Source organism: Felis catus, chromosome B3, assembly GCF_018350175.1.
Source record: "Felis catus isolate Fca126 chromosome B3, F.catus_Fca126_mat1.0, whole genome shotgun sequence".
NCBI lineage: Eukaryota > Metazoa > Chordata > Mammalia > Carnivora > Felidae > Felis > Felis catus.
This window is the reverse complement of record NC_058373.1, coordinates 107,146,761-107,168,298: the sequence shown is the minus strand read 5'-3', so window position 1 is coordinate 107,168,298 and position 21,538 is coordinate 107,146,761. Positions and strand designations below refer to the sequence as shown.

Sequence of the window (21,538 nt, the reverse complement as noted above, 5' to 3'; positions counted from 1 at the left end):
GGCAGGTTTTTGATTGTGTGATACATAGTAAGTGTGTGGTGAGTTGCATTGTTAGGTCGTATTTGTCTACCTGATCTTGTATGGCCAACAAGACTTTACTGCACTTCCCCTTACATTAATAAAGTAATAGAGTAGTTGATTTTGCTTATTGATTTTGCTTATTCAGGAAGAGATGATATGGATTCATAATCATAATTACCACATGTGACCCAAGGGTACATATATCCTAAGCATAGTCTATGATCATGCTGATTCCACCCCTTTTGCAAAACAATTCCTGGGCCTTCGTGAACATTATTTGGCAACCATAGGCACTGTTGTTATATGAGAATATTTAGCAAGGAATATCTTTTTGTTTTATGTTTTTCTCTGCTTAATTCATTCTTATTCAAAATGGTTTGGGCTTGTTTTTTAATATTCAAAGTGACATATGGTTCGTTAATTCTATTGCAAATATTGCTAAATTATGCAAGGGATAACAGAAATATCTTAGACCAAATTACCATAGACAGGGTGGCTTAAATAACAAGAGCTATTTCTCACAGTTCTGTAGGTTGGAAGGCTGTGATCAGGATGCCAACATGGTCAAGTTCTCGGTGAGTCCCATATTTCAGTTTTCCGAAAGGCTGTCTTCTTGCTGTGTTCTTACTTGGCAGACAGAGCAGAAAGCTAGCTCTTATGTGTGTTTATAAGAAGCTAGCCTCTTCTTATAAAGGAACTAATCCCATTCATGAGAGCTCTACTCTTTTTTTTTTTTTAAGATTTTATTTTGAAGTAATCTCAACACCCAAGGTGGGATGTGAACTCACAACGCTGAAATCAAAAGTTGCCTGCTCCACTGACTGAGCCAGCCAGGTGACCTGAGAGCTCTACTTTTGTAACCTAATTACCTCCCAAAGGCCCCACCACTACATACTATCATATTGGGGCATTAGAATTTAACAAATGAATATTGGGGGGCACAAACATTCAGTTCATAATGTCCACAAAGCTCTATTTTCAGTGTGGAATTTTTCCAGTCTCGGATTACTTTACACACAAAAAGCCACATAAATTGCTTCCTGCTTATATGCAAAGTCAAAACTTCATTTAAGAAGACACTAGGAGTGAAATTCATGGTCTTTTATTAAGAAGCCATCTGTCTACTATTTATTTACTGAGCTGTAATGAACAATCTTTTGTGAACAAAGATTTCTCTGCCAGTGGGAAAGCTCCCTGTAGCCTTGAATGTGAGTGCCACCTGCTGGATGCTGTACACAAAAACTTTCCCGTACCTCAACCCAAGAATGGCTGGTCATTATCTGGGAAAATGCCCAGGTAACACCCCTTTGATTTTAGGTCACAAGGACAGCTGTAATGCCTAATGAGTAATGTAATCTTTGGGTAAGAGCGCAGATTTTATAAGAAAAACACACTCAGGAAACAAACCTAATGCAAAAATATTCCACTGAGCTATTGTTTATAAGCTTGCCAGTGCCAAGAATATAGTAAATAGTTCTCTGTTTATATTATGAGCTCACTGAGTTTTATACATTGGTGACATAGGCAGTTGGTGGGTGGCTTTTTACCTTAAGGAGGCCGTACCTATATCTTGCAGGAGGGTAGGAAATTAGGGACCCCTTGGCTATGACCATGAGTTGGCTTCAATACCAAATATGTAATCTCATCAATTTTAGTTTTGGTGCCAAATTCCCTGTTTGGGGCTTAGGGAAAAAGTGTTTCTTTGCATCACTCTAATGGACTCTGTGACTTATGGACTCAGTAGCCTGGGGCTTATATTAGCATTGGGACAATTTGTAATTTCCATTGAGGGCAAGAAGGTAGAAATGGCTCTTTAAGAGAAATAAATACACACCTTGGTCTATCAAGAGCTTTATGAAGTTTCTTCCAGTTTGGTCCTTGGGAAGGACATGAAAATTGCATAGCATTGTTTTCATGCTAGTTACCTAGGAGAAGGTAGGGGGAAAGAGGCCCTTAGAAAGGGACAATCATCTAGCCTTTTTTTTTTTTTAATTTTTTAACGTTTATTCATTTTTGAGAGACAGAGAGAGACAGAGTGTGAATGGGGAAGGGGCAGTGACACAGAATCCAAAGCAGGCTCCAGGCTCTGAGCTGTCAGCACAGAGCCTGACATGGGGCTTGAACTCACAGACCAGGGGGATCATGACCGGACCTGAAGTCAGATGTTTAACCGACTGAGCTACCTAGGTGCCCCTCCTGGGGTTATTTTGAATCACTTTTGCAGAAATTTAAAATTTTTAATAATTTTTGCAGAAAGTTTAAAGTTGGGCCTTTTCTCAGCTGCTGCTAAGGTGCTCTGTCCTTCCGAGGAAGCTAAGGCTGCTTTGGGGTGAGGCCCTCACTTCATCCAGCGACTAGCACTGTGCCAGCTCAGCACTCACCTGCCCGTGGCCTCTGTCTAGGAATTCACCTGCATCTGCTCAGCCCTCATCCAGCATGATGATGAGGTGACAGTCACGGAGGATAAGATCAATGCCCTCATTCAAGCAGCAGGTATAAATGTTGAACCTTTCTGACTAAGCTTGTTTGCAAAGGCCCTGGTCAATGTCAACATCGGGTGCCTCATTGCAATGTAAGGGCTGATGGATCTGCCCCAGCAGGAGGACCTGCTTCTTCCACCACTGCTGCTCCAGCTGAGGAGAAGAAAGTGGAAGCAAAGAAAGAAGAATCTGAGGAGTCTGATGATGACATGGGCTTTGGTCTTTTTAGCTAAACCTCTTCTGTAACCTGTTCAATAAAAAGCTCTTAAAAAAAAAAAAGTTGGTCCCTAGGTTATAACTCACCCAAGGATTGTCTTTAGTATGTTCTTGACATGATGAGACCAGTTATCTGCTTTTAGAATTTTATAGAAGCTGGTGGCATGTATTTCTCCTGCCCTGGCTCCCTTTTCCTAGCGCTGGAAAAACATCATGCATAATTCACAAAAGAGTCTTTTGGGCTAAAACAAAAATTCTCTTCCTTTGTTCCAAAGTTGGTTAATAGATTTTTGTGGCTAAAATTTTTAAACCTACAAAATAGGATTCAGATTTGGAAGGGGCTCAAGGCAGAGTGAGCTTTCTGTTTTTATTTCTGGTTATGTGCAGCTCAGGACTATAACACCATGGTGCTGGAATTCAGATTTTATGGAAAAATGATGGGTGCTTGACAAGATTCTATATTGAGGGGCACCTGGGTGGCTCAGTCAGTTAAGTGTCTGACTCTTGATTTCAGCTCAGTTCTTGATCTCAGGGGCATGAGTTCAAGTTCTGCATTGGGGTCTGTGTTGGGCATGAAGCCTACTTAAAATTTTTTCTAAAAAATGAAGAATCTATATTGTGGATGTTGACTAGCCTTGTTTTTAAGAGAGGGATAACATGAGTGGGGTAGAGGGACTGAAGGAGAGAGAATCCTAAGCAGGCTCCACAATTAGCATAGAGCCCAATGTGGGGCTCAATCCCATGACCCTGGGATCATGACCTGAGTCAAAACCAAGAGTCAGACACTTAACCAACTGAGCCACCCACGTGCTTCTAACCTTATTTTTGCAATATATATGAATGCAGAATCATGTTGAACACCTGAAACTAATATAATGTTATGTGTCAAATATACCTTAATAAAAAAAAGAATCTATATTGCATGAGATTACATGATATTTAGCACTCTTGTCTGTACCTACATCAATGCCAAGCCAGAACACAGAATGGAGATGTTACTTCTTACACCTACAATGGTACAATCAGCTCACGAGATTGACGTATTTTGACTTTGCTAATGATTGCATGTTCAGATTTTTGGCTTCTCAGGACCCTTCAGGATAATATACCAGTTATATGTTTCTTGTACTCTTAGTCTGGGACATATATCAATTTTGGGGCTTCTGTCCTCTAACAACTCTATCCCATAATATGCAACCCCCAGAAATTTTTTCAAATGTGACTTTCAAATTGAATTGTTGTTATAGTTGGTCTAATAGTACTATCATGTAGATTTGCATCATATCTTAGAAATTTCCTCATTTTACACTAAATGGATTTTAGCATTTTCTGCTTTTTCATCATTGGGTTCTCCAAAAATGTTGCTGGGCAGAAATTTCATTCTGAGTTTCTGTGGAACAGAAGAGAAATTGAAGATTTACAGAGTCATATGCTATAGAAGTCATCAGATTTTGCAAAAAGATTTTGAAACAAGACAGGAATGGAAGTGCAAATCTCAGTGGGTCTTAGTGTTTCATCACAAAGTTTTGTGGTGAAACCAAGATGAAACCACAAGTTTCACTGTTAGCCAGACCAGCACTGGAAGAATGATCGATTTCAAGGTTAGCCAAGGTCAGGCGGAAACTTGGCTTGTTTTATTCATATGTTCAAACCCCAGACCTACTGAATTTTGTATGATTTGGGGTTTCCAAAACAGAAAGCATTTGGGGGCCCAGTCCAAAGCTGAGGCCTACAGACTAAGGGTAAAGAAAGTTGTTCTGTCTTGGTTTGCACTTTAGAGCAATTACTAGCTAATTACTACCCAATTACTAGCTGAACCTTATTTACTTAAACTGTTCTTTGGAAGTTTAAAAAACCAAAGTATGTATTTTCTCCCTATCTTCTGTCTAATAAGAATACCAGGATTCTTCTCCCAGAGTCTCCAGATGTTTCTACAGGCCACAAGAAGATTTATTTCTTGAAAGATTTCACGGCTGCACTTACCAGCACTCATAGACTGTATTCCATTCTTCAGCTCAATATTTGGATAATTCTCTAGGGGTAAAAGGAGCAAGGTTGCCGACTCTTAAAGAGTCTGGCCCAACCCAGTAATTTGAAAAAAATCATGTACTTTCAAAATAAGAATTCAAAGAAAAGAAAAGAAAAGAAAAGAAAAGAAAAGAAAAGAAAAGAAAAGAAAAAAAACAGTCAAGCTCAGAGCCTCAGACGTGTCCCCCATTACAGTGGGGAAAATGTGACACATGAAAGACAATCTGTGGCAGCCCAAGTTCTGATTAGGGCATCATCAGTGAGGAATATGAGGCTGGGAGTGACTCTAATTATGCCAGGACCAAATCTACTAGGAGGTGGCAAATCCATCAGGTCAATTGGACATGCTTTTGGCTGCACATTATAGAAAACCCTTCTACAAGGTTTCAGTCTTACAGGGTGTTATTTGTTGAGACTGGTTGGTGGTTCACTGATGCCATCAGGAACCTAGACCTTTTTCTTCTTTCCATTCCACATTCTTATTATGGTCACCTTAGGATCTTAAGATGGCTGCTGTGGTTCCAGACATCATTCTTGTTTGTATTCCATTCAGGCAGAAAGACAAAAGGAGCTAAGGCTTAGGGGCAAAGTGGTGAAAAGGCCCATTTTATGCAGAAAACAAGAACTTATCCAGAAGAACGCATTTTCACATGTGCTGACTGGGTCATCCAGTCAACAATATCTACCTTAACTAACTGAAGACAGGTGGTCAACAATAAGAGGATACCCTGTAACTGCACAGAAGAGCAGATGTGAAATACTCTGGCTAAGGCAGACCACATCTACAAACCAGACCCATGGAGTAATTAGCTGTAGAGAGCCTTGCAGCTAAACTTTGGAGGACTCTGAAAGAGAAGGTTCTTTGTGAAAGTTCATGGAGAAGTCCAGGGAAGGTAGTATCAGATGATCATAAAGGGATTGTGTAAACTACAATAATTGGACATGGGATGGTTAAAATGTAATGTTATGAGCTATTATTGACCCTTAAAGTTTCCAGAATGATCAAACCAGCTAAACCCACATCTTTCAGGGTCTTAAGGAAGACTTGCTTCCTTCCTTCCTTCCCCCACCCACTTCTCTTTCTTTCCATTTTTCTTTTTTTCTATTCATATTTTTAAGTTTTTAATCATGAAAAATCTCAGCATACAGAAAAAGAGAAAGAATAATACCTCACAACTCCCCCATTAAGTTTCAATAAATTATTTACATGTTTTGCCTTATCTTTCATTCTATATACAAAACCATTAAATACACATTAATAGGTATATACACACATGTATATATATATACACATACACATATCTATCTATCTATCTATCTATCTATCTATCTATCTATCTAGATATCTATCTATCTCTGAGCTATTTAAGTAGGTTGTAGACACTTTACCCCTAAATACTTTTTAAAAATTTATTATTATTATTTTTTAATGTTTATTTATTTTTGAGAGAGAGACAGAGCATGAGCAGGGGAGGGGCAGAGAGAAAGGGAGACACAGAATCTGAATCAGGCTCCAGGCTCTGAGCTGTTAGCACAGAGCCTGATGCCAAGCTCGAACTCACGAACCGTGAGATCATGACCTGAGCTGACATCAAGAGTCAGACACTTAACCGACTGAGCCACCCAGGCACCCCTGTACATCACTTTCTAAACCACCTTGTTTTAAGGATTAGGTTTTTAAGCTGTCTGAAGGACAAGCAAAATTGTTTTGTTTTCATTCTTCTTGAATTTTCCTTTGTTACATGTATTTTTCCCTGGTTACCTCACTGTGTCTGCTTTTGCTACTGTTGATTTTATCACACCTCCACTGTCACAGGCAGCATGTTTTCAGCCTGCTGGGCTAAAAGTGGTGGAAAAGGTTTCCTCACTGGCACTGACTCTCTCTGGTTTCTTTTTAGGGCCAATATACTCTTGTTTTAATTATTCTATTTCTCCTGACATTCAAAATCTCCTCTCTTTTTAATTAGCTTAAACCAACCTCAGGCCTTTATTGATGGGAGAGAGTTTTCAAAAGCAATATGCAGAGGGTTTGCTTGCCAGAAAGGTTAGCCAGCAAGCACCTACCTCTTGTACAAGGCCATATGTTCTCTAAGGAATAGGAGTTCATTAACAGACTTTGTTGTCTGAGAGTTTTTTTTTTTTTATTCTTTCCTCTCTTTCAGACTTAGAAGGATGTCTAAAGTGTTTATTATTAGCCTAAACTGAGAGCAAGTGAATGTTCTTATCATTCAAAAACAAATACACCTGTCTGGCAACAGGAACTCTGCCTGGCTTTATGAACCAGGAAAATCAACACTGTATTCTGAGCTCAGCCAGTAAATCTGAGGGGCCTGTAAAGTCATGTTGGAGAAGGGGCTCTTTGTGGAAGGATCTAAACTTCCACAGGCTCAAGAATTCTCACTGGAAGACCAGACTTGCTAGTCATGTGTCTGCACAGACTCTGTATCCTACTTATGTGTCCTATACTACTAAATATAAAATAAAAGAACTCTGAAGGTTGGGAACACACTGAAAAATTGGTAGGGAAGAAATCTAAGGGATAAAGAACCAATATCCTGTGACTGCTGTCAGATTGGCACTTCTTCCTGATATCTCCTAAGGGCCCCCTTGACTACTTTCCTTTTTGCTAAAAAAGAAGCTAGTTTAGTTCCAAAAGTTAGCTATTGTCCTGATTTCCCTCTCCTAGATTTAAAAATGAAATTTAAGAGTAACTTTACTTTTCAAAAGGAAAAGGGTGTTTGGACACTGCCCAAATGCACAAAGCTATAACACCCAATATTCATTTAGTTATTTGACTACTCTTTGAGTAACTGTGGATTTTAAGGACAAATAAAGGTGTAGTATATGAGAACTTGCTCTCCAGAAACTTATGATCTAATGGGGATATAAGATGCATCACACCCACACCAGATCCACACATCCACCGCTCCCACTCTCTAATCATTAGCATCAAGGATGTTTTCATATTGGAGACAGTTTCAGTGTCCTGCTGGCCCTGACCCTTTCCCTCTGTAATTTTAAGCCTTCTTAGATTGGACTCAATGGAATTAAAAAAAACAAAACAAAACAGCTTTAGAGTCACCTGAACAGGTGCAGGTAGTGCTGTCTCCTTTTACCTTAGCTGTTTGGATATAATTAGATGGTTTATCTCTGAGGGGAGAGATTTCTACATCAAATGTAGGAGTTTGAGTGAGTTGTAAAGGATAATATTTTTGATGAAATAAAAATGTTCAGGATCTGTTTCAAGAAATGATCCCAAATTAGGGAGCAATTGAACACATAGTTATTACTACTAATGAATGTAGTCAACCAAATTTAGAAGTTGTATTTGTCATACTTTCAAACCTAAGATAGCCTGTGAGACAATGTATGTTTTGAAATGAGCAGAATGGTGTTCAAATTCTGCTCCACCATTTTCTATCTGTATATCTTTAGACAAATAACTTAAAAGTCTAAGCCTCTACTTTTACCTCTGCAAAATGGTTATTACCAACATTCGCTCTTCACAACGGTGTGAAGATTGAGACAATGTGTGCAAAAGCTTTTAACTCGGTGCCTGCCCCCTGCCCCCACCCCGCCAGTGCTAATTCTGTCCTTGTCTTTTCCTACACTTCTCTTTGGAGGATTATGCCTGTATTTTATTTTAGTTCATCCTTTTTTATTTTTTTTCCTGTTCTTGGCTTTTCTCATTGTTTTTGTTCTTATTTTTTCTGGCTGATCTTGTCTTTTTGGTTTCCCTCTCTCTCCTCTCTGTGGATGTTTGTTTTGCCTGTGTTTATTTTTCCATCGTGAACTTTCCTTGAGTTCCTTTCTCATTTGCCTTTTTGCAGGCGTCTTTTGTTTTACCTGGGGCTCTAGCCCTTTGCACATTGATGTCAACACTGACTGCTGATTTTGGACTTTGCTGAGGAAAGGGGGGTGGAAGGTGTGGGAAAACCGTTCTTATGGGGCCTAGAGAAAGGATATTGGGATGTTGAAGCAGTTAGTTACTTGGCTATACATATTTTGCAGACACACACTTCAGTTCCTGGCCAGAAGTCTGACGCTTTTTCCCGCAGATCTTCAGAATTTTTCAATCTGCCCTGATTTCACTCCCTTTCTCTTCCCTCCCTGTTTCTCTACCCGGTTGCAGTAGAGCTCAGCTTTCCCCTCCCCAACTTCCTGCTGTCTTGCTTTCTCTGAAACATGTTTTACCTATTACTGCTCCTCTCCAACATTTCACTTATGTGGAACACCCACTTGGAAGGGGAGTTGTTTTTGAAGAGGAGGAGGTCATTATTGATGATAGCAATAAGAGTAAGAGTTGCATATGAAGCACCAATGCTCATACAAGGCCAAAAACAAGACAGCAGGAACTCATGACCCTGTTCCATTGGGCACAGATTCTAATAGAATCCAGAGAGTCCAAAGGATAGAAACAAGCTAAGGGAGTGGTGGGTGGTGACAGGAAGGAGAAGCCAGAGAATATTTCTTGCATCTTAATTTCCACATTTATTCATCACCTATGCTGGGCCAAGCAGTGTGCTAGGCTCTGGGTATCATTTGATGAACAATATACAGAAAAGTTTTGTCTTTAGTAGTCTTTGATAGTTCTAGTTGTGTTCTAAAGAGTTAGACTCTCCCCAAAATTCCTATCTAGTATTTTAAATTTGGACATAGTTTTCTACCTTGAGAAACACCATGGAAGGGAGCCTGTGGCTCCAGTGGCAGCAATAGATCTGGCAGTGCTTGGGGGCAGTGGTTGGTGGCACACCACGACTACCCATTATATGTCCTTAAATATTTTTATTATGGAGTTTTAAGCAAATGTGGAGAGAATAGCAGAATGAATGTTTATGACCTACCACTCAGCTTTAATAATTATCAACATTTTTTGGATCTTGTTATAATTCCTCCTTCCTCTACTATTTTCCTGAAATATTTTCATGCAAATTCCAGACATCATGTCATTTCACCTTTATCTTAGTCTGCATCTTAAGTAGGCAAGGCTTTTTTTTACATAGCCATGATGCCATTATCACATGTAACAAAACCAATAATAATGACATAATTTCCTCTACTATTCATTCCACATGCAAAAATTTCCCCAGTTATCTCAAAGATGCTTTTTTTATGGTTGGTTTGTGTGCATGAAGATCAAAGCAAAGCCCACACATTACATTTAGTCATTCTGCCTTTTAAATCTCTTTACTCTATAATAGGCTCCCTCCATTTCCCCCCATATCATTGCTTTTTGTAGAAATTTGATGTAATGGATGCTGTGGTGTGCTGCCTAGATCCCTTCCTCATGACCAGAGCACTCATTCCTGTAACTTCCAGACCCACAGCATGTATCTAATGACTACAGTATGGAGGTTCTTCAAACAATTAAAAATAGAACTACCCTATGATCTGGCAACTGCACTACTAAGAATTTATCCAAAGGATACAAAAATACTGATTCCAAGGGGCACATGCACCCCAATGTTTATAGCAGCACTATCAATAATAGCCAAATTATGGAAAGGGCCCAAATGTCCACTGACTGATGAATGGATAAAGAACATGTGGTATATATGTACACACACACACACACACACACACACACACACAATGGAATACTATTCAGCAATGAAAAAGAATGAAATCTTGACATTTGCAACAACATGGATGGAACTAGAGTGTATTATGCTAAATGAAATGAGTCAATGAGAGAAAGACAAATACCATATGATTTCACTCATATGTAGAATTTAAGAAACAAAACAGATGAACAGAGGGGAAGGGAAGCAAAAATAAGACAAATACAGAGAGGGAGGCAAACCATAAGAGACTCTTAAATACAGAGAACAAACTTAGGGTTGCTGGAGGGGAAGTGGGTAGGGGGATAGGTTGAATGGGTGATGGGCATTAAGGAGGGCACTTGTTGGGATGAGCGCTGGGTGTCATGAAAGAGATGAATCACTGAGTTCTACTCCTGAAGCCAAGACTACACTGTATGTAAATGAACTTGAATTTAAATAAATGAATAAATAAAAATTGTTTAGAGAGTAGAAAGGCCTGACTCTCTTGCTTCAGTTTAGGACAACTCTGAAGGACTATCTCAACTCCAGAGCTTCCTGTGGGACTAAGACCTCAGTTGTGACTATATCACAGGTCAATTTCTTCCTCTGCCCGAACTTGTTCCCCTCACTCCCTTCAGGTATGTTCCTGAGGCTACTCCCAGTAAAATGCCTTGCACGAATCACCATGTCAGAGTCTATTTCCTAGGAAACCTAACCTAGACAGTTGATACTATGAACGCTCTAATCAAGCAGAATGTAAATTGGGATTTTAGAACTGGATCACCTGCCTATCAGCTGGCAATACAAACACCATTACTGGTGGTAGATGAATACTGATAACATTCATATGGTGTAGAGTCATAATTTGTAAACAAGAATTTCATACTCCACTCTTTAATCATCAACACCCTTTCCCCTTCCTGCCCTCTAACTTCTCAAGGTATAATTATTGGCATGGCCTCACTCTCTCTTTTTATTGAAAAAAAATTTTTTCTTTTAGTAAGCTCTTTATTTTGAGATAATTTTAGATTTATATACAATTATAGGAAATAATTCTGAGAGGTCCCATATACCTTTTACCCAGTTTCTTTCAATGGTAGCATCCTGCAAAACTATAGTACCAGAATGCAATCAAGGTACAGAACATTTCCATTACCAACAGGATTTATCATGCTTTCCTTTAAAAACCACGCTCTCTTTCCTTCAGTGCTCCCCTGCCTGGCAACCACCAATCTGTTCTTCATCTCTATAATTTTTCATTTCAAGAATGTTGCATGAATGGAACCATACAGTATGTAAACTTCTGAGATTACTTTTTTTTCACTTAGCAAAATTCTCTGGAGAGTCATTCAGGTTGTTCTATCAATAATTTGTTCTTTTTTTAACAGTTTGTTCTTTTTAAAATTGCTAAATAATATTCCATGCTATGGATTTACAACCATTTGTTTAACCATTCATCCATTGAAGGATATCTACATTATTTCTGGGTTTTGGCTATTATGAATACAGCTGCTATCAACTTTTGTATATAGGTTTTGTGTTAGCATAAGTTTTTATTTCTCTGCAATAAATGCTCAGGAGTGTAATTGCTGGGTAGTATGATAGTTTTATGTTTAGTTTTTAGAATAAACTGCCGAACTTTTCCTAGAGTGGCTATACCATTTTACATTCTTACCAGCAATGAATGCACGGATGATCCAGTTTTTCCACATTTTTGCCAGCACTTGTGGTTGTCACCTTTTGTTTCTTTTTTCTTTTACTTTTCCAGATTTTTTGAGTTATAATTAACAACTTAAAATGTATATATTTAAGGTGTACAACATGATGATTTAATATATATATCCATTGAGAAATGATTATGCCAAGAAAGTTAATTCACGCGTCTGTCACCTCACATAGTTATTATTTGTGTGTGTGGTGAGAACACTTAAGATTTACTTTCTTAGCAGATTTCAAGTATACAGTACAGTATTATTTTTTTTAAATATGCTTTTTTACTTTTTAAATGCTTATTTATTTTTGAGAGAGAGAGAGAGCGTGCGAGCGAGCATGAGTGGGGGAGGGGCAGAGAGAGAGGGAGACACAGAATCCAAAACAGGCTTCAGGCTCTGAGCTGTCAGCACAGACAGAGCCTGATGTGGGGCTTGAGCTCACAAACCATGAGATCATGACCTGAGCTGAAGTTGGAAGCTTACCCAACTGAGACACCCAGTGCCCCTACAGTACAGTGTTATTAGCTATAACCCTCATTCTGTATAGTAGATCTCACTTCATCTTATAACTGAAAGTTTGTACCCTTTGACCAACATCACCTCATTTCTCCCCACCCCCAGCCCCTGGCAACCACCTTCCTACTTTCTGGTTCCAAGAGATAGAGTTTTTTTGTATTCCCATATATAAGTGAGAACCTACGGTATTTGTATTTTTGTGTCTGGCTTATTTTACTTAGCTAATTGTCCTACAGTTTCATTCATGTTGATGCAAATGGCAGGATTGTTTTCTTTGTTGTGGCTGAATAATATTCCTGGGTGTGTGTGTGTGTGTGTGTCTGTGTGTGTGTGTGTAACATTTTCATTATCCATTCATCTGTTGATAGACTGTTAGGTTTTTTCCTATGTCTTGAATATTGTGAATAATGCTATGATAAACATGGGGATACAGATATCTCTTCGAGATACTGATTTCATTTCCTTTGGGTATATACCCAAAAGTAGAATTACTGAATCATTATGAAAATTTTTAATTTTTAAAGAAAGCTCCATACTGTTTTCCACAGTGACTGCACCAATTTACATTCCCACCAACAGTATACAAAGATTCCCTTTTCTCCACATTCTTACCAACACTTTTTATCCTTCCGTAAGAGCCATCCTAACAGACATAAATATCTCATTGTGGTTTTGATTTGCACTTCCCTGATGATTAGTGACGTTGGACACTAATCTCATGTAACTTTTATTGAAATTTGATGTCAGTTTGCTAAGTCGATAAATTATTCAGGTATGTTAAATGAAAGGAAAGGGGGAAGGTCTAGGGTCCTCCTTTTAGTATCCCACTTCCTCTGTATGATAATGCATATCTGACATCTGAAGATAATGCTTTAATCTTTATTGTTCCATAAAAAGAATGACTGTAGGGATGGGAATTCATAGGGGGAAGGAAAACACCTTGGCAAGCTAGGGTGGCAGCTTTTTGGTAGGGATGGTGTTGAATGTAGTAACTATCAATTAACTCAGTGGGCTGCAGCTTACTAAATTTACACACAGGCCTGGCTGAAAGGCTTACGTTCAGAAGCATTAAGAAAGTGTTCACCTAAAAAAAAAGACATTATTTGTCGATGACATCTGATCTTTCTCACACACTGGATCACAGTCAATGTTGTAAAGTTCTTTTGATTGCCAGTAACAGAAAATAACTGGGAATAGCTTAGCCAAAAAAGGAAAGGGGGGAAAAAACACAGAGATAGACTATGAAATCCAAAAAGAAGTTGATCATTAAATAAGGTTATATGGAAAGGAAATGACCAGAAGTTAGAAATCTGTCAGAACCCATGCCACTATTCGCACTTGCAGTGTCTCTCTGCTTACCATTCTCAAGAGAGATTGTGATTGGCTATGGCCGGTCAGGTGTCCATTCCTCATTCAACCATGTATGGTCAAGGGGACAAGCCAATTACTACAAATTTGTGGGGAGGGCCAGTTCTCACCAAAGGGGACTTGAGTTATGGCCTGGAAAGATACCCCCCAAATCAGGCAACATCTAATAAGTATGAGAAATAGATAAAAGATGTGTGTATGTGATTTTACACACGTACATGCAAATATACAAATACATATATTTATATGTATGATTTAAACATAAAATTCATATTAAACAGTGAACACTAACATTAAAAAGAATCTGTAGATCAAACATTAAAATGATAAAATATGGAAGCTTATGAAGGCAGGGACCTTGCTATTATATTTACTTCTTTATGCCCAAGCCTGGAAATATATCTGGCTCATGCTAGGTATTTGGTAAACATTTGTTGAATTTATCAATCTTCATTAATAATGATAAAAATAAAATGATACTTAGTATCATTAAAAATGGGACAGTGAGGGGGTGCCTGGGTGGCTCAGTCAGTTAAGCATCCAACTTTGGCTCAGGTCATGATCTCACAGTTTGTGGGTTCGAGCCCTGCATCGGGCTCTGTGCTGATAGCTCAGAGCCTGGAGCCTACTTCAGATTCTGTGTCTCCCTCTCTGTCTGCCCCTCCCCTGCTTGCATTCTGTCTCTCTCTCAAAAAATAAATAAAACATTAAAGAAAATTAAAAGTGAGACAGTGAGCCCTGCGAGTTTCTTAATAAGATGCAATTTGAAGCACACAGCTCTACCTATAAAATATTCTTGCTAAAAACTTGAACCTCGGTCTAATCAAGGCTTTAGAACTAATTTACAGTTTATAAGAAATAGGGGGAGAGAGGAACAGGTTAAATGGTATCACAGGAAATAAGATAAATCCAGAATATGGGACATTATACAGGACAATTGACCTGGTTTCTGTAATAAGCCAATGACACAGGGGAGAAAAAGGGAGATATTTGAGACATAATAAGTAAATATAATATGTGGACCTTGTTTAGATCATGATTCAAACACAGTAAATGAATGATAAAAAGAGATTTTTGAGACAATTGTGGAAATGTGATCATAAACTGGATATTAAATGATACCAAAAAACTATTGTTAATTTTGTTAAATATAAGAATAGCCTTATGGTTACATAAGAAAGGGTCCATATTTTTTTTAGATAACTAAAAAATGGGTAGAATGATATGTCATCTTAGATTTTATTAAAAATGCTTCATCAAAGAAAAGCAAAAAGGAATAGATGATATAATGGCAAATGTTTACAATTCTTGAGTGTGGGGGATATGCATATGGAGGGTTATTGTCTATTTTGTTTTCAATGCATTTGAAATTTTACATTAGAAAAAAAACTGAATAGAGCATACTTTAAGCTTTTTCTAAAAATATTGGGTATGTTTGAGTTTTGTCATTAGAATGTCTAAATTTACATGGAGAAACACTTCTTGTTGGACAAGATGAAATGGCGGAAAGTACACTAGCTTAGAAGACAAGTCAGTGGTTTGATTCTTTTTTTTCAACGTTTATTTATTTTTGGGACAGAGAGAGACAGAGCATGAACGGGGTGGGGGTGGGCAGAGAGAGAGGGAGACACAGAATCGGAAACAGGCTCCAGGCTCTGAGCCATCAGCCCAGAGCCTGACGCGGGGCTCGAACTCACAGACCGCGAGATCGTGACCTGGCTGAAGTCGGACGCTTAACCGACTGCGCCACCCAGGCGCCCCGGTTTGATTCTTATCTGCACTGCAAGGTCCTGAGGAAGGAGAAACATGGCTGAGCACAGATGGCAAGAGCATAGATAAGTCTGGTTTATAACATCTATGTGCATGTTTTTTTGGGTGGGGATGGTGCTGGGGTGCTTGAGGCTGGCTGTGTCAAGTTTAGAGCAAGCATATACTTTCTCTGTTTGCCTTTTTGTCTTGTTTTTGCCATAATTATGTCATCAGTCACAATGACTGCCTTGCCAACAAATCATCTCAAAGAAAATTGTTGGAAAGTTGTCACTTTTGGAGATTATGCCCTGGAAGCAAGTCTACTTCCCTTCCTCTCTCCCTAGTAAGACAGAGTGCAGTCTGAATAGAAGCTGGTGAGGTAGGTAGAGATGAGATCATGTAGAGCATTGTAGATGGCTCTAAGGAGTTTGGTCCTGATCCCAAGAGCAACAGGGAGACATCTGAAGATTTTTAAACAGGATATGCATTGTGACATGATTGGTTTTGTATTCTGAAATGATGACTCTGGCTAAAGTATGAAGAACAGATTGGTAGGGGCCAGAGTAGATGTATAAAAAACAGAGTGGGTGCTTGGAGGCCAGGGCTGTTGTCCATGTGAGAGTGGGTTGGGGGGGGGAGTAGTGTGTTGGAGATGAAGGGGAACAGATGTTTTGAGGGACACTGAAGAGGTAAAATGGGCAGGACTTGGTGATATATCGAAATAGTAGAGTAAGAAGATGCTGTCAAACATGATAGGTTTCTGAGTGGTAGAACTGGATGGATGGTGGACTGATTCACTTGGGGATTTCTGGAAGCAGACCAAATTTTGAGGAGTGAGGGAAATAATGATTTTGCTTTTGGGCACATTGAGTTTGAATTTAAGGTGCCTTTGAGACATATAAGAAGTGATGTCAAGAATGCAGTTCAATATTAAAGTCTGGAGCTCTGATGAGACACCAGTGTACATCTGTAAGTTTGATAGAGAAAGGAGCTTACCCTTTGGACTTTTCTATATAATTGTGTTACTGCTATAGCATATACAAATATTTAACACCTATAATATCTGTGAGAAGCAAGGACTCATATAAACCAAAGTTTTGTTTTGTTTCACAAACGAGCAGGTTTATTTTTACAGGAAAGCAGTTACCTTTCCCCTGCTTTTAATTTTTTTATTGCAAATACTGAGTGATTCTGGCAGTAGCTAAGACTTCTGAGCCAAGTATGCCTTAGTTTTCTCCTCTTATTACAATTTCTCTTTTTCATGATGTTTATTTGCCAATTACTAGTTAGGTCAACTTTCCATTGAAGGATTCCATAGAAATCTGGAATTGCAATGTAGCAATTTCTAAGCAGGGACACACCTCTCCACCTCATTAGAAAAAAAAATTGTTAGGGGCGCCTGGGTGGCGCAGTCGGTTAAGCCTCCGACTTCAGCCAGGTCATGATCTCGCAGTCCGGGAGTTCGAGCCCTGCGTCAGGCTCTGGGCTGACGGCTCAGAGCCTGGAGCCTGTTTCCGATTCTGTGTCTCCCTCTCTCTCTGCCCCTCCCCCGTTCATGCTCTGTCTCTCTCTGTCCCAAAAATAAATAAACGTTGAAAAAAAATTAAAAAAAAGAAAAGAAAAAAAAAACTGTTAGAGAACTGTTAATATTATCTGAAGAGTCAGATCCCAAATATATTTTATATGTAGAACAGAATGAGAAAAGCTGGAGGGGAGGGAGTGGTGGTGGTGCAGGGGCTATTTCTAATCCTATTTTAAGCAAAGTTGAAAAATGCTGTTTCTGTAAATAATTTGGTTTTTCAAAGGGCTATCGTCCTTCAGAGCCTTTGGTAAACTCAGACATATGCTGAGATCAATTGTCCAATTTGGGGTTAGTTTTGCTTAGCTTTCCATAGAATGTTGTGAGTAATCATATATATACATACATATATATATATATATATATATATATATATGTATGTATATATACACATATATATTTAATGCTACATAATATATGTATATATATGTATATATGTATATACATGTATATTTAATGCTACATAACGCTATTTAATGCTATATGTGTGTGTGTGTATATATATATATATATATATATATATATACATATATATATAAATGTTTGTTTATTTATTTATTTATTTAGAGAGTAAGAGAGAGAGAGAGAGTGCATGCACAAGTACACGAATCAGGGAAGGGCAGAGAGAGAAACCCAAGAAGGCTGGGCATTGTCAGCATGGAGCCTGACTAGGGGCTCCATCCCATGAACCATGAAATCATGACCTGAGCTGAAATAGTCAACTGACTGAGCCACTCAGGTGCCCTGAGTAATGCTATATTTTTAACTAGGAAAGGAAAACAAGTTGATGGGGCACTAATGGGTCCTTGGACACCCCTTGGAGAGTTTGTCACCCTTCCCTTGCTGCACCTGTTTACTCATTTCTAGGTTTTCCTAATTGTTTCTTAATTTTGTAGACAAGTCTATGGTTTAGTGAGTAGATAAAAATTATCAAAACAATACCTTTGATTTATCTAATTCCTTTCTCTTGATTGATATCTCATGTGTGATTTCACTAGAATTTATGTGATATTTCTGTCAGTGAGTTAGAGAAGGATAGGTGCTATTATTCCCTATTTTGATAGGGTAATATTTACCCTGTTATACCTTATTTTGATAGGGTAAAATATCAGTGACCCACAGAGTTAGCATCTGAACCAGGGCTGGAACACGGGTGTTTTGATTTCTATTCTAACAAGAGAAAAAGAAAAAAAGAAGGAAGATAAAGGATAAAAGGAGGGGACAGGAGAAAAGGCAGGATGTAAAATGGAAAATAAGTTTATTTATTCCTTCAAGAAAAGTCTTTTCCATATGGAAAGAGCACAAATGTCATGAATGGATACAGAATACGTGGCATATATATATACAATGGATGCAAATACGTGGCAAATTTTTGGCAAATACGTGCCAAAAATACGTGGCAAAGAATGAAATCTTGCCATTTGCAATGATGTGGATGGAGCTAGAGAGTATTATGCTAAGTGAAATAAATCAGTCAGAGAAAGGCAAATACCATATGATTTCATGCATATGTGGAATTTAAGAAAACAAACAGATGAACATAGAGGGAAAAAAAGAAGATAGAAGCAAACCAGGAAACAGACTCTTAACTATAGAGAAGAAACTGAGGGCTCCTGGAGGAGAGGTAAGCAGGGACAGGTATATACAGGTATAAATGGGTGACAGGTATTAAGGAGGTCACTTGTGATGAGCACTGGATGTTTACGTAAGTGATGAATCACTACATTCTATACCTGAAACTAATATTATACAGTATGTTAACTAACTGGAATTTACTTTTTAAAAAAAAAATTTTTTTAACATTTATTTACTTTTGAGACAGAGAGAGACAGAGCATGAACGGGGGAGGGGCAGAGAGAGAGGGAGACACAGAATCGGAAGCAGGCTCCAGGCTCTGAGCTGTCGGACCAGAGCCCGACGCGGGGCTCGAACTCACGGACCGTGAGATCGTGACCTGAGCTGAAGTCGGACGCTCAACCGACTGAGCCACTCAGGCGCCCCTAACTAACTGGAATTTAAATAAAAATTTGGAGAAAGAAAAAAATAAACATACGTAGAAGCATTAAAAAAAAAAGAAGTAAAGTCTTCCAAATTAGAAAAACACAAAGGAGAGGAGTAATGAAGAGCTGGGACATACCCTGTAGGTATATTATAAATGGAGTTAGGGCGCAAAATCTAAGGTGTATCATGGGTGTTAAAGGCAGAACTTGTAGTCCAATTGCTAGCTCTCAAATTATTAACTATATATATTTCCTAACTTTTTATCTGGGCCTCTGAGTCCTCTTCTATACAATACAGATAACAATACACACCTTGAGTGGTTACTACAAAGATCGGTCATAAATTTGTTATACCACATGGCATACAGCAGCAACTAAATAATGAATAGCCATCACCATCACCATTGTCATCATCATATGAGAATGCAAACCAAGGCTCAAAAATGCTGTTAGGTAATTTTCCTAAAATCTCACAGAGAATTAATTGGGATTAAAACCTAGAGTTTGCTTGTTTGCTTGCTTGTTTTGTTTGTTTTGAACTAAACATCCTTATATAAAAAGGTACAGAGAAAAATCTGAAAAAACAGAAAAGTTTTAAAATTTATTATTATTTATTTTTAAGAAAAAACATTTTTTAAAGTCTTCAATGTTCCCATTCCCGAGAATACAATGATGTATGATTCATGGTTACATGAGAGGAGCTAAAACCCAAGGTGGGGGGATGAACTCATAAATGTTATAATACAGACGAAGAATTAAAGGAGGGCCATGGAAGATGTATTGCAGAAAATGAATAATAACACAAAGTAATTTTTGTCAATGGTCTCAGTTTCTCAATCCAAATATCTAATATCTTCTCATTTGTTTATTCTGAAGTGGATTTGTTTGTCATGTATTATATATTACTTCTCATTCACACACTTTTGTGTCTTTACACTATTTTGCCCACATTTTGACATAAGATTCCTTGATTTTCTCAAATGTGTATCCTTTCTTAGTCACATTTTGCCCATTGAAGTTGTTGTAAACTCCCATTTTCAATTTTATGCTCCCAGAATTACCAGTTTGGAGCAGGGGAGGACTGCAGGAGATCTTCGAATCTTGATTCCTGGCCTCTCTCCTTGTATCACCTTCACAAACCTTGATGGAGCACCATGTCGTACTCCTGGACTTCCAAACACTGTCATTTCCCCCATCACAACCCAAGGATAACCAGTGGGCTAGATGCTATACCATATGCTTACTTAGTTTTTAAAATATGTCATTTCAGAAGATCTTGTTACAGAATTAAAAAATAGTAACCAGGCAGGGTTAGGGGAGGGAAAAGATGGTCAAATCTACAAATGTTCAGTTACAAGATAAATGAGTATTAGGGATGTAATTACAACATGATGACTATTGCTAACACTGCTGTATGATATACAGGAAAGTTGTTAAGAGAGTAAATCCTAATAGCTCTCATCACAAGGAGACAATTATTTTTCTTTTATCCTTTCTTGTCTTTTTACTGTATCTATATAAGAAGATACATGTTAGCAGAACTTATTATGGTAATCATTTCATGGTATATGTAAACCATACCATCACGTTGTACTCCTTTGACATACACAGTGGTATACGTTCATTATTTCTCAATAAAAATGGAAAAGAAAGTGGAATTGGGTTTGAGTGAAGGAAAGGTATGGTAACTGATGTGACTCATTTAATAAAGTATAATTAACTGTTTTTATCTTAACGCATCATGCTTTGTGTTGGTACATGTGCACACGTGTGTGTGTGCGCACATGTGTATGTGTGTGTGAGAATTATCAAGAAACAAACCACTTCCTTACATTTCAGATGTGAGGGCTAACCTATTCTTTTTTTTTTTTTAATTTTTTTTCAACGTTTTTTATTTATTTTTGGGACAGAGAGAGACAGAGCATGAACGGGGGAGGGGCAGAGAGAGAGGGAGACACAGAATCGGAAACAGGCTCCAGGCTCTGAGCCATCAGCCCAGAGCCTGACGCGGGGCTCGAACTCACGGACCGCGAGATTGTGACCTGGCTGAAGTCGGACACTCAACCGACTTTGCCACCCAGGCGCCCCAGGGCTAACCTATTCTTGTGATCAGTTTTGAAGAGGGAACTTTGCTTACATATGTATTTATTCAAAAAGCATTTATTGAATACTTTCTATAGTCAAGTCACCTTCAGATACATGGGAGATACAGAGGTGCCTGGCTCCCAGGGTGGTGGCAGGGTTCAAATAAATTAATAAGATAATATGTTCATATGAAACCTGCTTTAAAAACAAACATTGTAGTGTTGTTACAAAGAACAAAACA

At 38.4% G+C, this 21,538-nt stretch overlaps 1 long non-coding RNA gene and 1 pseudogene across 2 annotated transcripts; one reads left to right on the top strand and one right to left on the bottom strand.

The window, feature by feature from the left end:
- Positions 1-503: 503 nt before the first annotated feature.
- On the bottom strand, positions 504-2,075 carry LOC111561000. Of its 2 annotated transcripts, none has more exons than XR_006600129.1 (2): positions 1,856-2,075; positions 504-648 (listed from the first exon to the last, which is right to left on the bottom strand). It is a non-coding gene; the product is annotated as an uncharacterized LOC111561000 (long non-coding RNA). The 2 variants fall into 2 exon arrangements; XR_002743369.2 differs by having other exon boundaries at positions 504-644.
- An 88-nt stretch (positions 2,076-2,163) lies between these two features.
- Positions 2,164-2,825, top strand: LOC105260668 (annotated as a pseudogene).
- The last annotated feature ends 18,713 nt before the right edge of the window (positions 2,826-21,538 follow it).